This window comes from Procambarus clarkii, chromosome 87, assembly GCF_040958095.1.
Source record: "Procambarus clarkii isolate CNS0578487 chromosome 87, FALCON_Pclarkii_2.0, whole genome shotgun sequence".
In the NCBI taxonomy this organism is placed as follows: Eukaryota; Metazoa; Arthropoda; class Malacostraca; order Decapoda; family Cambaridae; genus Procambarus; species Procambarus clarkii.
In genome coordinates this window covers 14,438,036-14,464,077 of record NC_091236.1, presented here as the reverse complement: position 1 = coordinate 14,464,077, position 26,042 = coordinate 14,438,036, and the positions used below count along the sequence as shown (strand labels likewise).

The 26,042-nt window shown below is 45.4% G+C and overlaps 1 pseudogene; it reads left to right on the top strand.

The window, feature by feature from the left end:
• Positions 1–401: 401 nt before the first annotated feature.
• Positions 402–26,042, top strand: part of LOC138358949 (uncharacterized) — a 31,060-nt pseudogene continuing 5,419 nt past the window's right edge.

The following is a 26,042-nucleotide window of genomic DNA, read 5'->3' as shown; positions in this document are numbered from 1 at the left end:
GTGTGCCCCACAAGCCCACTTGTGTGCCCCACAAGCCCACTTGTGTGCCCCACAAGCCCACTTGTGTGCCCCACAAGCCACTTGTGTGTCCACAAGCCCACTCGGGTGGAAGGACAAAGTGGTCCTACACCTTACGTCCCAACTTCAGAAACACACAAGAATCAGTGAGTCGACTGCTAGCAGCCGTGGAGTGAGGACGTTTCTCGACCCTCCGTGGCTGTTGGAGTTGTTTGCTGTTTTCGTCGCCAGGTGGTGTGGGCGTCCCTGCCTTACCAGTTTTGTTGCCTGCCTGGCTGCGTTGACGTGGGAGTTCTGACACGGGGGGCCGTCTTCCTCCTGTTCAGCGTGTGAACTCCGTGGGCCTGGAGTTCACTTGTAAGGCTGGTTATCCGACCATCGAGATGGTGATGTGTGACATGCTTCGTGTCCCGGTGGAAGCTGTTTATGCTGTGGAGCTAGTTACTGCCCATCGGGTTGTTATTAAGTTCGTGGGGGAGGACGAGTACCGGGACTTCCTCCGTCGGTACGGGGGCGTACGTTGCCGTTGCCAGACGATGCCGGCTCTGTGGCAATTTCGGACCGCAGTGGTGCCCTGACCTATGTCAGTATCCATGGTGCACCCCTAGAATTCCCTGATGACCTCCTCCGGCGTTACTTCGGGGGGTTTGGTACTGTTGTCAGCGTGCGGGTGAACACGCTCTCCTCGGGGCGGTATGCTGGGAGGCGTACAAACATTCGCACGTTCGGGATACGCCTGCGGTCGGATATACCTTCTTCTGTCCGGCTTATGGGATACTACGTCCGGGTGTATTATGCCCGGCAGCCTCGTACCTGTTTCCGGTGTGGCCTGTTGGGGCATCAGGCTGCTGGGTGCTCTGAGGCCCCAGCTGCTCCTGTCAACTTGTTCCGCGACGAGGATTTCCCGCCGCTCCCTCTGGAGGCAGTCTCCGGTGATGTTGATGAGGAGGTGCGCGTCCCGTTTGCTGCTGCAGCTTCCCCGGCGGCGCCTGTCGCTCCTCCGGTTGTTGCCGTCCCTCCTCCGGTTCTTGAGTTACCGTCGGTTGGTCTGCCTGATCCTGTCGCTGTTCCAGCTGCTCCCGTGGGCCTCCCTGGAGCTCCCTGTGTGACGTCGCTGTCTTCTCCCTCGTCTTCTGATGCTGCGCCTGGCCCTGTGTCCGTGACTCGGGTCCCGGATGTGCTGGGTGCTGGGGTGGCTGCGGAGCCTCCTGCTGTGTGTGGCCCGGTTCCCCCTGTGATAGAGGCTGCTGCCGTCCTGGCGTCGGTTCCTTCGGCTCGTGGTACCCGTGTTTCTGGGTCACTTACCGACTCGGACGATATCCGGTCGGTGCCCAAACGTTCGCGGCGTTCGTCTTCTTCCTGGGCCGATGTTGGTGACTTCAGTGACTGTGGGGCTTCGGGTATTGACAGTGTGGATACGGATGCGTCGATGTCTCCGCAGTTCGTGGTGGCGGAGGTCCATGTGCCTGCCGGTGCTGGTGCCTGTGTCTCAGACGTGCCTTCGGTTCTTTCTCCGCCGGGGGACTCTCCGCAGTGGGATGTGGGGGGGGGGTGGCTTCTGCTGCCAGGGATGGTGTTGACTCTGGTGCTGGGCGTGGCCTGGTGGTGACGTTACGGAAGGATGCGCGCGGTCCGGGTTCCCTGCTGTCGTCTGGTGGTGTGCCCGGGGCCGCGGGTACCCCTGTGGTGCGGGTGCGCGTTGGGGCCCTGGGGGACGTGTTGCCGGCGTCTGTGATGCCACCGGGTTACTGGTCGAAGATTGCCGAGTTACTGCTGTCTGACGGACCGGAGTGCTTTCGTGGGGGGGCAAGTTCCCTTCCTGTGGGGGCGAGTGGCGACTTCTCGCCTCATGAGTTCTACCATCTGGGTCCCCAGTTTGCAGGTGTTTGTTGCCCCGGTTCCGGATGTTATGGCGTCCCCGGTGGATGGACGAGACCCATGGCAATGGGTGCTCTGGGAGGCGTTCAATGTAAGATTCCCGCAGGCCAAGTTCCCGGGCAAGTATGTGCTCTGATTTCTTGTGTATTTGCTCTATGACATGCTGTGTGCCCTTCTGGCTGTTTGTTTGCCCTGTTCTATTATGTGCTTCTGCCTCTCCCTTTGTGCGTAGCTTTGCCGTGTGGCATATTAGTTTCTAGTGCTTGGCGTCACTCGTTTCGCGTTTTGGCTTAGCATTTCGCCTTTTCTGGCTTTGCGATTCACCCTTCACGGGTACGCCGGGGCGCATCCGACCCCACGATCGTCGTCGCCCCTAACTCAACAACAACAACAACACAAGAATCATGTGTTTCTGTGTTCATTGATTTTTGTGTTTCTGAAGTTGTGGCATAAGGGACCACTCTGCCTGTCCCCCCGAGTGCTTGTGGCTCACACGTAAACACTTGGCTTCAGTAGGGGAACGATCAAGCGGCGGGGGGGGGGGGGGGGGGGGGAGAGACGCCAAGCCATTACTACTATGCAGCACTTGGAAGGAACTGGGATAAGTATTTGGGATGGGACAGGTTGAAGGAATAGTACCCAACTACTTGGACGGTCGAGGATTGAACGCCACCCTGAATGGAGCGAGACTGTCGCTCTACCATCCAGCCCAAGTGGCCTTCAGACTTGCCGTAATTCCAGTAAAAACCCGGTTGTATGATTTTGACCAGGCCACGGTGGTCCAGTGGTAGAGTATGCGACTGACAATGCTTAGGTTGTAGGTTCACGCTCACCTCACAGCCTTAGTGAGTTTTCTCATTGATATACATATCACGTTAATGTGATTTCTGTGTAATTATTATTATTAATTAAATAGGTATTTAATTCACCACTTTACTGAGCCGTGGACACAAGAGCGTGTCCGCCGGAGGTCACTTGAAGTTGCCGAAGTGGACATATTTTTATATCCGACGAACAAATATTTCTGTAAAATTCAATTCTTATCCAATCGACTTGGGGATAGTATGAACATGTTTGCCATAAAATTTACGTTTTCTTTAGTAGCCACATACCCTATTTGGAAGAACGGCATTGTCTTGTATCTTTGTGGCAAAACTATTGTAGATCGCCGATGAGTGGTAACAGATAACACTTCGCCCACTTCCCACACTCTTGCGGGTGGGCCGCGATCATCATTCTTCATTTATATACATATGTCCGTGTAGGGAATTTTATTGCAATCTCAAAGATACCAAATTTAACGCTGTAAGACAAGTGTGGAGTTGACAACTCTGAAAAGAATGGAAACATCTCGTCGCTGTTTGGAGCTGTGTGGAGCTCACGGCTAGTGATCTAGTAGTTTCTTAATGGTAGTGGTTTAAAACACAGTTTGGTGACATTTTATACATATGGTCTTCTAGAACATTCTATTGCGAACACATTGGTACAAAAAGGAAATGTGTACATCGAAAATTAAGATCAGGACAGTGAAAAGAGTATACACTTTTCAGTGTTTCCGCTCGATCGCCCGAAACGCCTAGAGCACTTTGTGCCAACGTTTTTCCTTGTTTGCCGGGCGGCTGAAAGTGATAATTATTAATTTAATTAATTAAATTAATTAAGTAATAGAAAGTGTACAATACTGTATTTTATTAATTATTGTCACAAAGCGTTGACATGACACTAATACTTCGTTACTCTCTAAATCCCAGAAATACACAGATTTGTTAATTTTGTATTTATCAAGAACCATCTCCGAGGAAACTATATAATTATTCATGTCATAATGTATTAGGTAGATTATTATTCATAATGTAACAATTTGTTTGGTTTAGTTTAGTTCATTTATTATGCCCCCCAAACCCATCTTGTGGGCGGTAGTGGAAAGGGTTACAGAGGCACATAATGGGCTCAGGGACTGAACCCCACAATTCATTTAGCTATGCAAGTTACAATCTTGATGAGCTAGTTACAAAATTCAGTATAAGTCGTCACATCAACAATGGGTTCGAGACCGACCACAAATACAGTTTCTAAATTAAGCAACTGACATATGTGGAGAGCTAGTGTCATAATTGATATGTTTGTCCTGCACACCGCCCCCCATCCAGTGGGCAGCGGTGGATAGGTTACACCGTCCCCCATCCTGTGGGCAGCGGTGGATAGGTTACACCGCCCCCCCATCCAGTGGGCAGCGGTGGATAGGTTACAATCACTCGGTTACTACCTACAGTTAGCAAACTGGGGATATTTGGCTAAAATTTCTGGTAGCAGATCATTTTGAATGAAATATTTACACATCGCTGGAACATTGGTTATAGAATTGTCTCTAAATTCACGTATCTTTTCGCACTCCATCACATAGTGACGGAGGGTGTGCGAATAATTTTGTTGACACAGTTTACATTTGGTCAGGTCTACATCAGCAGATAATGAGAATTCCCAGAGATACTTGTAACCGAGTCTAAGGGTAGATATATAATATTCATATTCATAATGAAACAATATATTAGATGGTTATAATACTAGAGTGTTAATACAAATCCTGTACGTGTTCATATATTTTCCACTTATTATAAATACATTTAAGAGCTAATAAGCGTTGTGAACTCTAGGTTCGGAGCCACTATGTGTACGGACCTCTCAACGTAGAGCTTGTGTTCCATACTGACAAGGGTGTTAAAACCATCAATTCAACTCTGAGTGCTGTGGCTGCTCATGCCGTCGCAGATATGAAGGACAACAGCTCCAAACTCATCGATTTCATCATTGACAGGTAGGATTACCTGCTTCTCAAATTTTCAGGAAATGCCGTTCTCTCACACAGCACCGGCAGACTGCTTCCACCAGTCATCAACAACCTCCACACTTCCTCTCAGGCAGTTTCCACAACTAGCCAGCACTAATATAGCACTGACAGGAGTTTTCCCACTTGCAGATACGCGCCCACTGGCTTACTGGGCCTCTGGACTTGATCATTGATTACCGCGCAAGTCCAGGTATCACCAGAGTCCGGACTGGTCTCCAGGCTGTCCAGTTAGATACTCTGACCACTATAGACCGATTTGGTGCTGAAATGTCAGACTTTCATATCGTCAGGTATGTTGACTGGACTGGACACACAGTGACTTAATGGACGTATTAGTTTGAATGCTGTAACGATGTATTTATTCAATATGAATATAAATGAAATATATTATCCAACTGCAATTCAAGTAGTATATTTTCTGGCATTATCCAGTTCTTTTCTGACAGACATGACTGTATATGACATATTATATCATCTCAAGAAGGTATAAAGCAACCTGTCCCCCTGTTTAGATAGTACTGTATGTAACTATGTGCACTACAGTACAAATATTGACGTACTAAGCAATTAGACAGTGGAAACTATTCAATTAGACAACAATTAGATAGTAGAGAAGAAAAAAAGTTGTGTTGCATGAGTTGAGAATCTTAATTTTCTGGGAGGTTCAGAGGTACCCTGGAGCTATGTAGCTGAGATAGCTTCCCAATACTTAGTCTAATCAATATTTAGCCATATCATAACTTTCTACTATTCAATTTATAGAATCCGAAGAAATGAAACAAAAAAATAACTTAAATATTCCAAGGCCTAATATAGCACACATATGTACTATATTAGGCCTCAGATAGCGTGTATTAGGCCTAAGAAGGTTAGGTTAGTTTAGCTTGTCTTTGCAACATCAGTAGAAACTCGTTTTCTTGTTTGTCTAAATTCAATAGTACCGATTTCAACTATCTAAATGCGTTGCACGTTGGTATATGTACTGTGGTCCTCATCCTTCCTATAAGTACTACCAAAACAGGACGATGGGCTGGTATAAACTGTTAGCATTAACTGACATGACTATCTTTACTCTATATTGAAATTTAAAGTAAAATATGAAGTGGTTATTAAAGAACTTGGCAGCCTGTGAGCCTAGTGCTCTGCACCATTACTGAAGGCTTCTAATATGTGGCTGTGGCTAGTAAACTTAAATCTTAGTAAAGTCTAGTAAACTCGATCTTAACTGCAACATTTATCAAGTAATAATTCTCAAGCCAAACCCCACAAACTAGAAAGCTGTCGGTAGAGTGAGTGTTGCATGTGTGTTATCCGAGAGGTTGTGCTCGCCCGCAGCCCGCTGTTCGACTACATGCCCTACTATGGCAACCGTACCCTGGCACAGCAGCAGATTACTAAACTGGTGGTGCGGCACCTCTTCTCCGACGCCTCCTTCATGGCTCTCCTCCTGCGGGATGCCTACGAGATTGCGTCCTATGACAAGATTATCCCCCAGTTTGGCACACAGTCCAACTACTTCTCCGTCCTGAAGTACCTCTTCCGGGGAACCCCGAGTGCGAGGCCCCTGGCGAGAGGAGCATCCCTGGTGGGGGAGCCCGCAGCCGTCGCTGCCTACTTAACCAATGCTGCAAACTCTCCTCCTCCTACTGCTCTAAAGAACTTAGAATAAAAATGCATTTGACGAAATATAAAATGAGCAGGACAACAGAAAAGATTAATACAATAATATTTTAATATGATGCTCAAAAATAAAAATAAATAATTCCTTATGTAGCTGTGTTATTAAGTGTATTATAATAAAGTTGTTGATGAAGGTGAATGAGGTCATTATTGTATATTTGAATATCATAGATAAATTGTTCTAAAATATAGTCACTTTGTGAACACACATTTATGTGTCCACCATCAAACCGGTTGTATAGACATTATTATTACAGAAATAATCACCAGCACATAAACTGTTGTAAGTGTAATTTGTGGTTCTTCTAAATCACATTTCAATAGTTTAAATGACGAAAAAGAAGTTGTGTTACCTTACCTTGAGGTTACCTTGAGGTACTTCCGGGGCTTAGCGTCCCCGCGGCCCGGTCGTCGACCAGGCCTCCTGGTTGCTGGACTGATCAACCAGGCTGTTGGACACGGCTGCTCGCAGCCTGACGTATGAGTCACAGGCTGGTTGATCAGGTATCCTTTGGAGGTGCTTATCCACTTCACTCTTGAACACTGTGAGAGGTCGGCCAGTTATGTCCCTTATGTGTAGTGGAAGCGTATTGAACAGTCTCGGACCTCTGATGTTGATAGAGTTCTCTCTCAGAGTACCTGTTGCACCTCTGCTTCTCAACGGGGGTATTCTGCACATCCTGCCATGTCTTCTGGTCTCATGTGATGTTTTTTCTGTGTGCAGGTTTGGGACCAGCCCCTCTAATATTTTCCACGTGTAAATTGTTATGTATCTCTCCCGCCTGCGCTCAAGGGAGTACAGATTTAGGCTCTTTAGTCGGTCCCAATAGTTTAGATGTTTTACTGAGTGGATTCTAGCAGTAAAGGATCTCTGCACGCTCTCCAGGTCAGCAATTTCTCCAGCTTTGAAAGGGGCTGTCATTGTGCAGCAGTACTCCACCCTAGAGAGCACAAGCGTTTTGAAAAGTATCATCATCGGTATAGCATCTCTAGTGTGAAAAGTTCTTGTTATCCAACCTGTCATTTTTCTTGCAGTTGTGACGGCTACTTTATTTTGTTCTTTAAAGGTAAGGTCTTCCGACATGAGTACACCCAGATCATTTACATTGCCTTTTCGTTTTATGTTATGATTTGCCTGAGTTTTGTACCTGGTTTCCGTTTTTATATTTTAATTTTTTCCATAGCGCATGAGCTGGAACTTATCTTCGTTAAACACCATATTATTTTCTGTAGCCCATAGAAAGACCTGATCTACATCTGACTGGAGGTTTGCCGTGTCCTCTATGTTGCCTACTCTCATGAAGATCCTAGTGTCATCTGCAAAAGATGATACAGTGCTATAGGTTGTGTTCTTGTCTATGTCCAATATGAGGATGAGAAAAAGTACTGGAGCAAGCACAGTACCCTGGGGGACTGAGCTCTTCACGGTTGATGGGCTGGATTTTATTTTGTTGACTATTACACATTGAGTTCTGTTAGTCAGGAAATTGTAAATCCATCTGCCTATTTTTCCGGTAATTCCTTTTGAACGCATTTTATGTGCAATAACACCATGGTCACATTATCAAAAGCTTTTGCGAAATCTGTGTAAATTACATCAGCGTTTTGTTTGTCTTCCATAGCATCTAACGCCATATCATAGTGGTCCAGCAACTGCGACAGGCAAGAGCGCCCTGTTCTGAAACCATGTTGTCCGGGGCTATGGAGATGCTGTGATTCCATGTATTTTGTGATCTTACTTCTTAGCACTCTCAAAATTTTTTTATGATGTGCGATGTTAGTGCTATCGGTCTGTAATTTTTTGCCTCTGCCTTATTTCCTCCTTTATGAAGTGGTGCTATCTCTGCTGTTTTTAGTATATCAGGGATAACGCCAGTATCTAAGCTTTGTCTCCACAGAATGTGGAGGGCCTGCGATAGTGGTTTTTACAGTTCTTGATGAATATGGAGTTCCAAGAATCCGGGCCTGGTGCAGAGTGCATAGGCATACTGTTTATGGCTTCTTCAAAATCCAGTGGGGATAAGGTGACGTCTGATATATGATTTGATGTTGGTATCATATCCATGAGAAATTCATTTGGGTTATCAATCTTTAGTGTGTTTAATGGCTCGCTGAAAACAGAGTCGTACTGCTTCCTCAGTAGCTCGCTCATTTCTTTGTTGTCATCGGTGAAAGTTCCATCTCCCTTTCGCAGGGGCCCGATACTAGATGTGGTTTTTGATCTTAATTTTGCACAGGAGAAAAAATATTTCGGATTTCTCTCTATTTCACTGATGACCTTTTGCTCTCTTTGCCTCTCCTGGGTTTTGTATGAATCTTGTAGCTTGAGTTCAATTGTTATTATTTCTCTACCTAACCTTCTTCGCCGTTTATAGTTGTTCCGCGATTCGTTTTCTTCGCCTATATAGGGAACGACGTTCCCGTTCCAATCTGCAACTATCCTCTTTTTTCTTAGAGGTATGCGGTTTGAACATATTTCTAGTGCTACTGAGCTTATTTTTTCCAGGCACTGGTTCAGGTTTGCATTTTTTAGCTGCTCTTCCCAGTTTATTTCTGTGAAGTCCTGGTTTATTTGCTCCCAGTTTATCTGTTTATTATTGAAGTTGAATTTGCTGAAATCTCCTCCACCGGGAATCTGGACTGGTTTTGAAAGTCTATTCCCCATGGTTGTCATAACTTCAATTAAGTTGTGATCTGAGTAACAGGTATTTGTAATCATTATGTTCCTGATCAATTCATCATTATTAGTGAAAATGAGGTCCAGCGTGTTCCATGAGTGTAGAATTTAAATTTTCTGAGGAGCTCCAGTGGCACCCCTCAAGCTATGTAGCTGAGATATTTTTCCATTACTTAGTCATATCAGTCAAAGGCGTCTTGTTGGCCTACCGGAGACCAGAACCAGAACCTGGCCTCTCAAAGAGGCATAGGGAGCAGGGGATTGTTACCATCACTCATAGGGAAATCAATCAGAAAAGTAGACGAGACAACACATGACAACTGCATGGTTCATGAAAAACGGAACTTCTGAAACAGCCAACAGACACCACAAAAAAATCACTAAAATGAAAAGATTCATTTAAAACTGGGTACGAAATGGCCCATAATTACCTGTGCATTTACCACCCTCTGGTGGCATCCTGGCCACAGTCCTCTTGCTCACTCCTACCTTCTCTTGTTACTTTTCATAGCAAGTTCCCCTTCTTCTCCAAGATGTGCTGGCACTCTTTTGGACTCTGTCCTGTGAGTCCTGCCTTGTCACTCGTTTTTGAGTGGGGGGGGGGGGCCCTATCCCCCCTCTGGGGGAATGAGGGGGTTCTTTTACCTCTTTCCTCTTGTTCAATTGATAGTCTGAGTGTGGCCCATTTTTGACAGTGCATCATTCCTTGTTTTTATTATTTGCTTCATGAGGGTGTTTTTAAGCTGCAATCTTTCTTTGGTCTTGGTATAATCTGTGCTTCAAGCTGCACGTGCTTAGGGCTACCTTTCCTGGGCACTCATTTAGTGCCCAGGAAACGTCCCGCATCGACCCGGCTTCACCTGCAAACACACATGAGAGTCCCTATGATTCCCTTGTTACAACTTGTAATAAAGTTGTTCCAAGGTTCTCTGTGTGTTGAGGTCACCTCTGAGAGGCCAGCTCACCGGGGTGCAGAACTGCTGTTAAACCATGCAGTTGGGGGTGTTCTGTTTTGTTTTGTTGTTGCATGCACTCGGTGTGTGTTCCTTTGGATCTCTTGCATTGTTAGTTGTCTTCAGGCCCTGACAATATTTCTGCAGATCTGTGGTGTGGCTCATCATAGACTGACCTTTCAAGCCCGCTTTCGTTATATGCGAGTTTGAAGGGTGCTAGTCGGCTTTGCTACTTACCATCATCATTTGGTCTATTTTTTGCCATGCCGCTTTTTCGTTTGATGACAACTTCGACCCAGAGTTCAGTGGCATTTCTGCTCGTTAGATCTTAGTCATATCAGAGTCTGAGTCAGAACAGGAGACTTTTCTGGCAGCTGCTATTTTGTGAGCTGTTTTTTTGCTTTCATGGTTTGCAGTATGGTGCTCTTTTTGATGCCCCAGAGTTGGCCCTATAGTGTTTAGGGATCCAGTTTTGGAGGAGTTCGTGAATTCCACCTGATCTAAGTTTGCTCCTCCTCTTCCTTTTCCTTGCTGGTGTGTTTTGTATCCAGCATCTCCTCTTTCCCCTTGATCTCTTCCTGCAAAATGTCGGTTTTTGGAGTCAGGTAATGGATCAGCTGTAGTTGTAGCTCAGCCGAATCTGGGGGTTTCCCCATCCACTATGACGGCAGAGACAGTTAAGACATCCTTCTGGCGATGCAGAGCGTTTGCCTTGGCAATAATTACCTGGCTCTGATCCTGCTCTTGTGGACGATGTCTATCTCTACCGGGTAAGGGGTGCAGAATACGCTTCTGCTCTTGGGCTGGGGCTCGGGGTTCATGGATTCCCTTCAACCAATCCTGAACTTTGGCTCCATCTGATAAGGTATTTTGCTCTAGGGGAGAAGATTTCTCCTATCCCTCTTTCTGGTCTCATTCCTGGAGGTTTCTGTTGTCTCACCTTTAACCTTCGCAGTATGTGTGGACATTTTTTGGTTCCTCCTGCAGGTTCATGACCTTGCTTCCCTAATGGACCCGTCCTCTTTCGAGTTCGGGCCGGCTTCGGGTTTTTGGGCCCAGGTATGAGGTCCCTGATTCGTCCTGACAATTCCCTCCTTTCATTGTGGGCTTGGCAGGGCTTTTGCCAAACCGAGAGACTCGAGTGATGGGAAAAGAATTCTGTGTTTCAGATGTTTTTAGGCTTTTTTTTGCATTGCTTGAAAATGTGGGCAAATTACAGTTCTATGTGCAGCTGCTTGTGCTCACTGGAGCTCTTATTGCTGGAGATCACAGAGGCTCTTTCCAACTTGGCGACTATGTTGCCCATCTGGGCGATTATTGAGCTGTTCTCTGATCTGCTCAATGGTGTTCTAGCTGTTCTTGCTTCTGTCCCCGGTATTCCTTCCTTGCTGCCTGCGGTTCTGGTTTTAGCAGCGCTGCCCAAGTTTCTTGCCCTTCGTCTTTAGGGAGGCTGTGACAGCACCTTACTTGGCCCATCTTTCGTGTCGGCAGACTGAGCTGGTCCAGTCTTGAGATTCGGCTTGGTCCTTAACCTTTTTGTCTGCCTTCCCCTTTCACCTCTCCTCTTTCCCGAGGAAGCTGTTTCTACTGTTACATCAGCTGCTGCATTTCGTCCTCTTAGGTACTTTTGCAGAAGGGTTCTGGTTATTCTGTTTGAAAGCGGTCGGGTATGGTTATGGCCTCGTCTGCTGTTGCTCAGAGTAGGCCTTCAGTGTAATCGAATTCCCAAGGTCTTATGTTTTCTTTAGCTGATTCATCCTCTGCAAGTACACATTGCAGAGGGGTGGCTCTGCTCATTGGTCTTCATACTGGCACTTTCATGGTTAGGCCCTTTGAGAGACGAGACTGTGGGCGGACATCTTACCCATTTTGCCAGTTCCTGGCACCATGATCAGTGTGTTTGCAGAGTTCCCTCCTAGGGTCTCTGGTGAAATTGGTCCACCCCTCTTGTGTTAGTCAAGTGTGACAAGTGTTGTGCCTGCAACTCCGCCCTGGCATTGCAATAGTGCTAGACTTTGGTGGAGTTTAGTTAACCTTCTTCCTTTGATGGGTGTCCCAGTTGTTCCTGGTCCCCAAGAGGTATTTTCCACCTCCCAGGTTCGAACAGCTTCATTTCCTGTCTGACGTTCAACATGACTACTTTAACTCCGGTTTGCTTTGCTTTGCTTGGTAGGTTCCTGGATGATGTTCCCGGACTTCAGTTATGCATATTAGCACGTTCCTATTCATCCAGGGTTCTGGGACTGGTAAGGATCTCTAGTGGAGCATCAGGCTTACCACTTCAAGGTTCTCTGCTTCGGCTTGCATCTGGCTCCTCAGTTCTTTACCAGGTTAGCATTGGTAGTGACCCCGGCTACATCTTTTTAGGATTAGGTTCCAGCTTACCTCACTGACTCGCTGATTTAAACTCTAAACTGGTCTGCATGTCCACTAGTCAGCCAGTTCCTAATAAACTGTGAAAAGTCCCAGTTCATTCCATTCCAGGTTCATATCTGGTTAAGTCTTGTTTGTGATTCTTCGTCGGCATCTCTTTCCCTGCCTCCTGCAGCTCAGCTCCATCTGCAACACCGTCACAATCTGGTGTTATCTTGAGGTTATCTTGAGATGATTTCGGGGCTTTTTAGTGTCCCCGCAGCCTGGTCCTCGACCAGGCCTCCACCCCCAGGAAGCAGCCCGTGACAGCTGACTAACACCCAGGTACCTATTTTACTGCTAGGTAACAGGGGCATAGGGTGAAATAAACTCTGCCCATTGTTTCTCGCCGGCGCCCGGGATCGAACCCGGGACCACAGGATCACAAGTCCAGTGTGCTGTCCACTCGGCCAACCGGCTCCCTTGTTGTTAGTCCGACCGGCTCCTTTGTTGTTAGTGTTAGTCGACCCTGGGCAACTCGTCGGATTGTCAAGCGTTTGTTCAGGATCCCAAACTTTGACTGAATTGTATTTCCCCATTGCAAAGTTTGGCTCAGGGGTGTTGTTGTGGTTGCCACCCACAGGACTGTTGAGTTCAGGTCCCTCCTGCCATTCCTTGGCTCTTACTTTGCCGGTTTCCTCTTTGTTTTTTCCAGGGTTTGATTGCATGGTGCTATCCTTCTCTGTTGCTGGAACTGATTATGGATTCTTTAGCCCCTGGGTTGGAGCTTAGTGACTAGTACGCACGAGGCCTCCCAGGGTTGGTGGTCAGACCGACTCAGTCAGGTGCACAGCATAGGGTGCGCTTCTGCAGCAGTGTGGCAGGCCCTGTGGAGGGTTCGTCTTCCTCTGGGCTCTATCGTTTGGGGGTCTATTCTGACTCCTCCCCAGTTGTTCATTCACTAAAGCGTGGGGAGATCATTTCTTATCTCTTTGCTGCTGGAATGCAAGTACCTCAGCTTGTGGATTCTCAGGGTTTGGTTCTCCATGTGGTTCACGTGCGGGATGTGTTAAACGCTCTCGCAAATGGTTTATCTTATTTTTGGCTTTTCTTGCTCATCCTTCTTATGTAGCTCCATTCCCTGGCCACAAGGCTCTAATGGTGGATGCCATGGTGGCTGGACTGAGGGTGGGGGGGGGGGGGGGTTCCTTTACCTCTTTCCTCTGATTCAGTTGATACTCTGAGTGTTTTAGGTTAAAGATGTACTTGGGCAAGGTGATCCTTATGGCTTCTTAGTGTCCAGCTCAGCCTGGAGTCTCTGACGATGATTTACCACTATTTGTATGACACATAGGTTATTGATTTGTTGGTGTCACGCCAGCGGGTCTTGTCGAGTCGACAGTATGAAGTATCTTGGTACTGTTTTCGCCATTTTGTCTCCTTTCATCATGAATCTTCTGTGTCTGTTGCAGTGGTCCTTTCATATTTTTTGTCCTGGTTGTTCCTTGGTTGGAACCTCATTCATAATTCATAATTTTATTCATAAGAATGTGTAAACCAAGAACATAATAGGAAGGGACAACTGTAGAGACAGAAGTTACACATACAAATGAAGCCATTAATATGCAAAGCATTTATGGAAAAATGCCTAATACCTCTTATTGCTTGCCTTTGCCTGAACCCTTGCCTGTTGTCGCTACTTCCTCGGTGCCATTTTAAAAGTTGTCTTAGGCTTTCTTTCTCTTGCTCCCTTGAGCCATCATTGTTCTTGATCAGGTGTTAGTTTTCCTTTTTTCCCTCCCAGTTCATTGTTGTCCTTTCTGTGTTGAGTATTTTTCTTAAGGCTTTATTTTTTGGCTCTCACATCATGTTGTCACAGTGGGAAGCTTCATGCTTTCCTCCAGAGGTGTGGGTTCTGTTCTTTTTCCCTGATGAGTAGCTTCCTCGCCTGCAGCCGTCTCTTTTTCCAGCAAAGAATGAGACTGTTGGGTTCTGGAGGGTTCTCCTGATGATTGATACTTGGTTTGTCTGGCTAGAGTGCATCATTCGTTGTGTCAGGTAGTGGCAGTTTGTCAGTACATGTGCACCATCAGTTCTTCTTCGGTGGATGTGCTCTTTGTCCATCCAGTTTCCTTACTTTTCTGTTCCAAGGCACATTTGTCCAAAGTCGTCAAAAGTGCCATTAAAGCTAGCCAGTCTGTTGTCTGTCCTTACGTCCTCGACACTCGTACTGGTCGGCTTTGGCTGCGGTGTTTGTTAATATGTTTTGTGTTAATATTCGGGCTCAGGGACTTTGGAGATCATTGGCTGTAATGAAATGCCCTTTCTGAGTGAGGCCCAGTTGCCTCCACCAGGTATGTCGGTTTCTGGGCCATCAGCTACAGACTAAGTGGGTGCCAGCATGGGGTCAGGACACTGCTAGCTGGCACCTGTGCGCACTCGGGTTGTTTTGTATACATTTTTGAAAGAAACCATTTCGATTCGAGTGATTCTTTTGCGGTGTCTGTTGGCTGTTTCAGTGTTCCGTTTTCATGCAGTTGTCTCGTCTACTTTCTGTTGTTCTTTCCCGATGTGGGTGATGGTAACGATGCCCAGCTCCCCGTGCCTCTTTGAAGCAGCCAGGTTCTGGCTCTGGTCTCCGGGAGAGCAGGACACCCATCACTAGTGAGTGATGGTAAGCTATCAGGACACCCATCACTGAGTGAGTGATGGTAAGCTATCAGGACACCCATCACTGAGTGAGTGATGGTAAGCTATCAGGACACCCATCACTGAGTGAGTGATGGTAAGCTATCAGGACACCCATCACTGAGTGAGTGATGGTAAACTGTCTCACCACCATAGACGCCTGGAGTTTCCCGGAGCTCAACCAGAAAGGGTCATTTTATTACATTCAATTGCTGGTTTTACATTATATTACAATATATTTTATATATTTATATTTTTAAATGTAAAAATTATATATAAATATATATATTATAAATAATATATTATATATATTATAAATTATATATATAATACTATGTATAATATATATTTATATTTTATATATTTATAAATATAAAATATTATTATTTTAGGGTCCCGGTAGTACAGTTGGATTCGTTCTTGAGTCACAATTGAGAATTCCGGGTTCAGATCCCGGGCGGGACAGAAATGGTTGGGCGTGTTTCTCATCACCTCATGCATCTGTTCACCTAGCAGTAACTAGATACCCAGGAGTTAGTCAGCTTGTTGTGGGTTGCATCCTGGGCGGGGTCAGTAATTTCACCCTTGGGGGGGGGACCTGGATTTAAGCCTAACATGTACTATATGTATTAACTGGCTGACTGTCCCCCGATGCAATAAATCATATAAAGAGTACATTCATGCTGTGCAATTAAGCAGTGTAATTTAAACCTTAGAGTGAGGCTTATGACAATTGCCATGCGCAGGCGATGAGTCACAATAACGTGGCTGAAGTATGTTGACCAGACCACACACTGGAAGTTGAAGGGACGACGACGTTTCGGTCCGTCTTGGACCATTCTCAAGTCGATTGTGATGAGGAGGTAGGGACAGGCAATAAATAATTATTGCCTGTCCCTACCTCCTCATCACAATCGACTTGAGAATGGTCCAGGACGGACCGAAACGTCGTCGTCCCTTCAACTTCTAGTGTGTAGTCTGGTCAACAATTGCCATCTATAAGGGTGTAGCAAGTTAGCTGCATTATTCTTTTAACAATCTACTATGTCAGTATTCTAATTATTTATATATTTTATTTATGAGCCAAGATCCTTATTTCACAATACTCATTTTGTTGTCTTTTGTCTCAAGTCAGATTTAATGAATAAAATATTTTTCTATTTATTGATATTATGTTTCACCATATTGTACATTATATTTATACTACATGGAAATATTTTATAATATTATTAAATTATGTTTGGAAATCTAACATTTATTTTCTAAATATTTACTAATTATTGTTAGACCCCGTTTAGTAGAATATTCCTCATGATAACATTACTTGAGTGAAAACATGTGCTCACCTGGCTGTACTTGTAGAGGTCTTGCTCCAGCTCCTGGTTCCCACCTCTTATTCTCCAATTAATTGGTGTGACGACTCCCTAGCACCTTGTGTCTTCACCTGAACTTACTGTAGGTTTATTTGGGTTCGTGAGAAGAGTTTCCTCCAGGGTGGCCACTCCTGGGGCGCTCACCCCACACATTATAGCTATACTGTGGGAGAGAATGTTTGTTTGTCTGCTTGTTGGTGCAGGGGCTTGGGGCTAGTCTCTTCCAACTTTGCAGGGGTAATGGTCTGGGGTATGGGATGGACATAAATTGCTCGGGATAGGCATAAGTGAAATGACTTAAGATATATTAATAATTATAGAGACCCCCCCACCTTTGCGATTTTCATGAAGTCAAGTGTGGAAATATATTTTGTGAGAGCCCCATGTAGTTGTTTCAATGCTTCTTATTAGTAAATTTTCTGAGATAAAGAGGAGAAAGGGTGGAGGACGTGGTGGTGTCCAAGGAGGTGGAGGACGGGGGGGGGAGGGGGGTATCGTGGTGTTGTGGTGTTGTGGAAAAGCACTCTCCCAGCATTTCGCAATCACTTTGGTCTGGGTTAGTATCCTGGCCAGGAAGGATTGACTGGGCGCCAATCCTTAACTGTGTCCTCTGTTCGCTCAGCAGTGAATGGGTACTTGGTTGTTACATGATTTGGCGGGTCGTATTCCGTGGAAAAAATTTGGATTGAGGACCTGCCCGAAATGCAACGTGTGCTAGTGGCTTTACATGAATGCAAACAATCTTACAATCCTATATATATATATATATATATATATATATATATATATATATATATATATACACACATATATATATATATATATATATATATATATATATATATATATATATATATATATATATATATATATATACACACAAAAATTATGTAAACTGACTACTATAGTGAGAGGAGAGAGGCACACACACTACCAGATGAAACATCTCCCAGAGCAGTACTAAGCATTCAGTACATACACTACTCCAGGCGCAGCTAGCAAGTCAAGGAGACACCTCCTAAACTTGCGACAGATACACTTGCACACTTGTGGCCCTATAACGAAAAGGGACAAAGCTCATACAAGTACACCAATTTTGTTTTTTAATTCTCATGGCACCATTGGACACCACCCAGCTGCATGACAAGCAATTATGGATACTCATACAATCATAAAAAGGCGGGGATGCAGCTCCAACCCACGGGCCAAGAAAACAGAACAACGACGAACACCACCCCCTACTAAACCCTACAAGACTTGAGCAGCAGTAACATAAACCGACGTGAACCACCGAGCAAGGACCCTCGGAAACGATCGCTGCAGCCACCACATCGTGTAGTGCATGCAGCCTACCCCTCAAGAACCCCAATAGCTGAGCCACATCGTAACCTTCTAATCTACAAACCCATAAACAAAAAAGGTAGTCGGACACCAACATCCCTAACGTGTGACGAACTCTACTATTCCCTCCCGGAAACGACAAGAAGAAAAAATGCAGCAAATCTACCTGTAAATCAGACCCGCAGAAGGTAACAATTGTACCTCGAAGCCAGTCAATCAAACCTGCAGACAAAAGTAAAACATGAAGTTGCGTCTCGCCCATCCCACATAAACCACAACCATCTGAGCTCACAATACCTAACATAAACAACCGCTCACTGGGAGTCATGAAGTCTCATGAAGAAATCGGTACATCAACTCACGTTGTTTAGGGGCGAGAAACGGTGCCCGTAGGCGGCAACACACTGCTCCCCAATCAAATAACGGGTACAACCCCTCCACCCTGTGAGCCACACGCCCCAAAAGCACCCTTTACACGTCCTGACAACCAAAAGACATATACCCAGGATACCTACACAACGACCGAAGAATGAGTATTGCACAGGAGTAAACCGGCGGCGTGAAGAAAGCAACATCCTACAAACCAGCATCCCCATTAAATAATTTATCCACAAGGATAAATTATTTAATAATAAACGTCCCTATGAAACGTCACCCAGAAAAAAAGCCGTCGACTTCAGATACACATCAGCCAGCCCTATCACACCGTCCACCAGACCCTGACACAAGGAGGACCTGCGAACTGGGTGGTAGTAGCTCCAACACACATACTAAGAAACAATCTTCTCCAAATCTAGCACGTGGGTCCTGCTGAATGGGAAACAATGAGTTAAATACCATACCTTAGAAAGGAGTTAACAATTCACGAAACGCGCCCACTGAAAAACGTCATGATCCTCTTGGGACAGCATCCCCACCGCCGCCACCACCGAGCGAGCAACCGCCAGCCAATTATACAGCAGTGATTCTTCATAAGAACCAAACCATGTGATGCCCAGCATATGAACTGACCGCACCACCTGCAGCCACGACCCCTCCCACGACTCCAGACAAGCCCAACTCCCCAACACCATAAGACAGGATTTCTGACAATTGATGACATCTCCCGAGGCCAGTTCAAAACTATGCACCACGTCCTGCACACCAATTACCGAATCCACAGTAGCCACAAACACAGTCGTATCATCAGCATATCCACACACTCACAGGTCAGACCCGTTGGGCACCCGCATGGAGACGATAGAGCCACTGTGCCCTCCAAAACAACGGTTCCTGAAATATTACATACAAAAGCATCGACAGGGGGCAACCATGCCAAACTGAGCATCCAATGGCAAACGGACTACTAAACAGTCCATTCATACACACCCGACTACAACATCCCTCATACAACATGTGCACCCAATCTATAAACTGGGGCGCAAATCCAAGCCTCTCCAAATCCCCAATACAAAATCAATGGCAACACAGTCGAAGACCTTAGACCATTCCAGATTGATCACAGTTGTCGGGCCCCCAGACTACAACAGATAGACTATCAGATCCTCGACCAAGTTGTTGCAAAAGATCAACGACCTACTCGGCACCCCACAGAACTGTTCCCGAGAAACCAGGGAGCCCACCACCAACCAAAATTGATTTGCTAACAGCCTCGATATGATCTTGTAATCCCGACTGAGAAGCGTTATCAGTTGCCAATTAGCAAAGAACCTCACGGCGCAAGGCTTAGGAAAGAGCTGGACAATGTCAATGGACTGGGACTCCGCCAACTGCCTGTGCGTAAAACAAAACTGGACCACCTCCAAGAAATCAGCTCCAGTAACATCCTAACCGCAAACATAAAACTCTGCGGGCAGCCCATACAACCCACGCACCTTACCCTTCCTCAAGGACCGCACCACATCCCATACCTCCGTATGACCAACCCCAGCCTCTAAAAGCTAACACTCCAACAGTGACAAGCCAGGTGAACAAAACCCAATAAATAAATCCTCCATACTCAATCCCTCTCTACCCCTCCTATAAAGATCTTCAGGCTCCTGCTGAGCATATAAAAGTACACCATCCGTATTCAACAAAATCGAACCATCAGGCATACGGAGATTAGTCATCAACACCGACTCACGATCCTCCTCCTCCTTTCAGAGCAAGTACTGTGAAATACGTTCCCCAAACAACCGCTTCCCCACCCCAGCAGGTACCTGTGCATCCCCCCCCCCAGCAGGCACCTGTGCACCCCCCCCCCCACGGCCATCACCTCCCTCAACCCAGGAATCTGATCTTTATACAACAAAATCTCTACAAACCCATCACACCCCATAATCACCAAACCATACAAATACGACAACCTAACCACCAACACATTCAACAAGTCAAACCGTTCTGTCGACTTCCTCTTCACCACAATAATAACTCCCTCACTATTGCACTTCACTATCAATAATAATTCCCTCACTATAGTACTTCACTATCAATAATAACTCCTTCACTATTACAGTTCACTATCAATAATAACTCCCTCACTATTGTACTTCACTATCAATAATAACTCCCTCACTATTACAGTTCACTATCAATAATAACTCCCTCACTATTACAGTTCACTATCCATAATAACTCCCTCACTATTGTACTTCACTATCAATAATTCCCTCACTATTACAGTTCACTATCAATAATAACTCCCTCACTATTGTACTTCACTATCAATAATAACTCCCTCACTATTGCAGTTCACTATCAGTAATAACTCCCTCACTATTACGGTTCACTATCAATAATAACTCCCTCACTATTACAGTTCACTATCAATAATAACTCCCTCACTATTACAGTTCACTATCAATAATAACTCCCTCACTATTGTACCTAACTATCTTAACCAGCCTCACATCTGTGCATTATTTATGCTACATGGAACTGGGCCGCCCATTGAACGAAACAGATTCGTCTAAAGCAGCTCATTTACACAGGTCTAGATTTACATACTTATGCTAATAGATAGAAATACTTTCAAAATCGTTTTAGTCAGTTTATTACTAGAAATGATACAATGACTACCAAGATACAATGTGTAGTATCTCTTGTAGCTGACGGAGGGCCGGTGTTGCGATCAGCTCCAAGTTTGGGATAAGGAATATAGTCATACTTGATTACTCATATACATCCTTCCAACATACGTCTAAGTACCAGAAAACCAAGTCCTTCCCACACCAGATCCTTCTTTATTCCCACACCGGAGAATGCAGTAAACATTCTTAATAACAGAATGTACACTGCATTGATATTCTAGACTCATTAAGGATTAACCCTTCAACTGCTCGGCTTCCAAATATGACCCCCCACCCCGTGCAGGAAATCAATTCTCTGGAAAAAATATTTTTATTTTTGAAAGTGTAAAAAACCCTTTCCTGAGTACGGGTATGGTAAGGGAAAGTCGAAATTGTACTTACTTTGGCTGCTATGGGGTCTGTAAGTTGGCGCGTGACGTCATCATTTCCCCGTGCGCCCGTGGTATAAGTTCCCAAGGCCAGAAGAGCGCCCGGGGCGGGACGTGCGTGCTACCGCGAATATTTTTTGTTAATTTTTTACGCACAATTCCAAATACATTTTCTTTGTTTTTACGTGCCAATCCTAATGTAATAAACACGTACACTATATTATGGTAGTAGCCCATAGACACTGTGTTACGTGCATCACAAAAGTGTTCACTTATCCTGCACAAATTTCCAATGTATCATGGTAATATATTTATATTTACTGTTTATATACACACTATATAGTATCACACACTATATACACACACCATAAACACACACCATAAACACTCAGTACTCTGCGAGTGTGTGATATGCAGCAAAACAGCCAATGGGGCAGAGTGGCACCTTGCACTCCATGCATCAGGTCCTGATGCATCTTCACTTTTGTTCTCAGTGGGTAGTGTTCCTGCATACTATACACGCACGTTTACCCTTCTCTCGTGATGCTGTGCCTGGCATATATTCGAGCATGTGTACTCCGAAGTTCTGAAGTTCTCGTTACCCTTCAGTCTGTCTGGAGCTGCGTGTGGCATTGTTGCTTGCACCCCGCTCTGTGCAACGTAGCCCTTCTTGCCATACTTTACCAGCGGCTGTGATACAACACCTGCACTGAATGTACGTATTGACGGTTTCCTGCTAGATTTTACCAGGTACATATTTATGCAGTTGAGCTCAGCAACATTTATTAGGTGGAAGAAGAACTTTTTCGTCTATTTCACAGACTTGCTCACGCGCTCCACTCCACCAAACATCATGTCACATTTATCGACAAGGAGCATGTTCACGTTATAGTCTATGACACAGTCTGGTTTATACATGGGGAAGAGCGTCTGAAAGTGGACTTTGCCACTGTCCAACATGGCACTGGTGTGAATCGTAGTCAGCATACTCACCTCGCGTCTGTTCTTCCATCGCACTGACAGCATATTGTCACTCTTGCGCAGCTGGCAATCACCCACTGCTACACCAATACCAAACACTGGCATTTCCTTCCTGTGGGCCTTCACAGTGCCACATACGCCGGTGTTGTGAGCAAGGAGGTATCTGGTCAACAAGGGGCTGGTGTAATAGTTGTCGGTGCACAGTATATGCCCCTTGTTCAGCCCCTTGTTCAGCAACGGTTCCATCAGGATTTTTACGACACTGCTGGAGAACCCATCTTCATCTTGAGCTGGTATGTCGACGTCTGTATCAGAATATAATATCATATCCAACACCATACCAGTCTCACAGTCGCACAGCACGAAACACTTCAGTCCAAAACGGTGCCGCTTTGATGGGATGTACTGCTTGAATGCCAGTCCCCCCTTGAACTGTACTAGTGATTCGTTGATAACCACATTCTGTGCAGGTACAAAATAATCCCTGAACTTCCCTTTCATGTCACTGAACACCTTCCGTACCTTCCACAGTCTGTCGTTTCTGTCCTCATTTGCATTATTCTCGAAATGCAGGCACCTGAGAATCACGAGGAACCTATCACGCGACATATACCGGATGAACACGGGGGATGGAACTAGACTGTCTTTGCTCCAATAATCCTGGATGACAGCTTTCTCGGAGTGCTTCATCATCATGCTGAGTGCCAGAAACACATTCATTTCGTCAACTGTCGTGTCCTTCCATCTCTTGAGGTATGAGGCAGGTAAAATGTCGGCGTGTATGAGACTGTGTGCAAACCTGTTTGTCTCTGTCACAAGATGTGTCATGAATTCATTGTCGAAATACTCCTTGAAATATTCCATTTCTGCCATATAATCACCGGTATATGGGAATAATGGTATAACACCAAAATCGCTAGCATCAAACGTTGGTATGTGAGGGACAAATGTGGCACAATCCTCCCACACAAGTACTCCCGGGGGTTTGGTGCTGGCGCCAACACCATGGCCAACTCCACCACGGCCAACTCCACCACGAGCACCAAAAACACGGCTACGTCGTCTGCTGCTGGAGCTGTGTGAGGGTATGCTAGGCGATGAGGCAGATTCACGTACCGTAGGCCTACCACAAATACCTGATGTTAAGGGGCCACTGTCGTCATTGTCCTGTTGTTGCGAGACACGCTGCCGCCTGCCGCGACGTGTTGCCGAGGCAGCAAAACCCCGCCTGGTAACACCCTCGCTGCTCGTACTCAGGTCATCCACACTACTTGTATCGGAGCCTATGTCACTGGAGCCCGAGAACGATTCATCGTATGTACTGTCACTAAATATACTTGCGTCTGGGGACATACATGGTGGTGGTGACGATAACGGTGTTGACCCCAGGACGGCGAGGAGTGTGTACCATACACGCTAGCCACATCGTCCACCTCAGTCTCTCCCTTACTCATATCAGACCTCTGCGTAAGGTCTTTCTCTGGATCATAGTCTAGGTCATCATCCATAGCACCGTCATCACACAAAATGTTGCGTATCTCCTCCTCAGAGAGTCATTTTCCATGACCGAGGGTCACCATGGAGTGGGAGCTCATAGACGATGTGTCAGACATGGTTGCTGCTTTGAAACTAAGGCTCCCCACTGCCGTGGGACATGCTGGCAATTTTTTTCAAGATGGCGAATGATCAATGGGGCCCCAAGGCATCCATTTCGTACCCGGGTTCTGCATGCCAGTTTCGAATGGAACGTGAAAAATACAAGTACCCGGGGGCGCATTGCGCAAACCAGACGCGGGCCTGCAGGTGCGTTGCGCAGTTCAGGGGTTAAAGTAAACACACCTTCACCTTAAAATTACCTGTTCCTCTCTCCCGGAGGGAGTAGGGATAACAAATTTAACTGTGTATACAGCTCACAGGATGAATATGGGGTGCACATTAAACTGCCGCTCACAGGCTGAGTATGGGGTGCACATTAAACTGCCGCTCACAGGCTGAGTATGGGGTGCACATTAAACTGCCGCTCACAGGATGAGTATGGGGTGCACATTAAACTGCTGCTCACAGGATGAGTATGGGGGTGCACAATAAACTAGCGCTCACAGGATGAGCATGGGGTGCACAATAAACTAGCGCTCACAGGATGAGTATGGGGTGCACAATAAACTAGCGCTCACAGGATGAGTATGGGGTGCACAATAAACTAACCGTCTCTGTCAGATATAATAAAAAATATTGCTTCGTGTTTAGCAATAACATAGATAAAATAAATTTCGGTAGAAATTTAAGAATATTATGTAATTGTTTAACAAGTGTTGCCAGGATTTTATACATTGATTTCGTACATGTGACGATGTCAACGACATCTATTGAGCGCAGCCGACCCCATTTTCTGTTCCCCGATGGAAGGGTGTGACCTTACTGACACCTGTGTAGTTTCCTTCTTACTATAAAATTTTACTCCTCAGAAGTAATGTGGAGGGAACCTTGGTCAACAATAGTCAGTTTCCCCATGGCAATCCTGAACTCATGACTTGTTCCAGTGGATACTGTGTGTGTGAGATTTTTCCTATGCTTACCTTCCTTAGGAGATGGATCTCAAACAAATAGGACTGCTTACGAGCAGCTTGTACTTTAAGCTTGAGACTATAGGAAGGCGGGAGCAACTGCCAGGATTCACTGAGGGTGAAATCCCTATCCACTAGGCCCTCTGGTTCCTCCAGTGCTGTAGCACAATTAAGGGTAACCCACAGAATCTAACATCAAAATTTAATTTGATGTGTGGTGCTATGAATTGAGTTTAGAATTCCCAAGAGCAGCCTTCATTTAAAAAGACCACATTACTAGACAGTCGTACAAAGCAGAACATGGGTGGAACAAGAATGGTTGAAGGGTTGACATCAAAGACTGTTTTCTATAACAATAACAAGTTTATTAACAAAGACTTAACTACTACAACATTGAGTTTGTTACGTTAATGTCTACTCAGTGGCACTTTAACGACAGCTACTTAACAACCACGATATAGCAACGACTCCCGTCAATTGCTGCACGACTGAATTCTGAACTAACCTGAACACAGGTGTGCCCACTGACGACGCAATATTGCAATCAAATAATTCACAAGACTAAGTTTACACAACAGTGAGCATTACATTACGTTAATGTCCAGCCAGTGGCACATTGTAAGACAGCTATTCAACAGCCCATCGAGAAATAAGTCTCCATCTTGCTGTCACTTCGGGTTGACTAAATGAACTAACTGAACAATGGTGTGCCCACTGACAAGAGATTGCAATAAAGAAACCCCTGCAGTATCCTACAATACAGTAACTATTGTAAACAGCATCAAGGCAGGTTCTAAGACGAGTCTGCAATAACCTTTCTGTTACGTTAACACTTTTTGCATCTCCCTGCAATGAAGTTGCAAAATGTAAACAAAGCTAGGCAAGATAGGGTCCTGAGACACTTCTCCAGTAACCCCCAAGTTACTTTACTCTCGTCTCCAGAGACGATAATTAAACAAATTGCCTTAATCAATTACTAAATTGATTGCGATTAATACATAATTGACTGTCAACACCATTCAGCAATACAGTATTCTACATTAATCACAAACGCTTGTTTCCTACAAGAATTCAAACTGTTAAACAATAACTTGTTAACTCTTAATTACATCACACTTGACCCCATCAAGCATTCAGTGAGTAATTCCTAATTATTGTCAAACGGATAACTAATTAAAACCCAATCGAGTTCTGTTAACTAAGCTTACCACTCTGTTGGTAGCCACTGCCTAAGCAGGTCTCGTCAAACA